Below are 612 nucleotides of genomic sequence, written 5' to 3' on the forward strand. Positions count from 1 at the left end.
GGACCCCACTTAATTTGTTTTAGGATAAAGATAAGATCATAATATATTTTAATAATTATTTTTAAGTGTTTATTTATCTCGCCCCTAATATTGTGAATATTAATTTATCAAATGATAATCAACAAACTCGTTTGTAAACAAATCTTCAATTTTTTAGTTCAATATCTATTATAATTAATGGAGATTTCATCTCTAATTTGTACTAGAATATAATTCACGCATTACACGTGTGTAATTTGTAAATTTTCTTTTTTGAATATAATTAAACTTTTTGTAAGAAATAACTAAGATAATGAATTAGATTTTCTCAATAATAATAAGAAGTTTTTTTTTTTTAATAGAACTTCCAAGAGATTATGTCATAACTAAAATAGTAGTTTATCGTGCCGATAAATATTATAAAATTAATCAAAATTAGAGCATGGAGGAGAGAAAAAAAAAAGAACATATATTTTATATTGTATTTTTTAAAGTGTATCATTTACAAACGATGAGTTTAATTTATAAGATAAAAAACTAATAAACTACAAGTATATGTGAATCATCAAATAACTCTTAATTATGACTATCGATCAATATTTAACTCTCTCACTTATATATATATATATCTAT

This window comes from Cicer arietinum, chromosome 2, assembly GCF_000331145.2.
Source record: "Cicer arietinum cultivar CDC Frontier isolate Library 1 chromosome 2, Cicar.CDCFrontier_v2.0, whole genome shotgun sequence".
NCBI classification, from domain to species: domain Eukaryota; kingdom Viridiplantae; phylum Streptophyta; class Magnoliopsida; order Fabales; family Fabaceae; genus Cicer; species Cicer arietinum.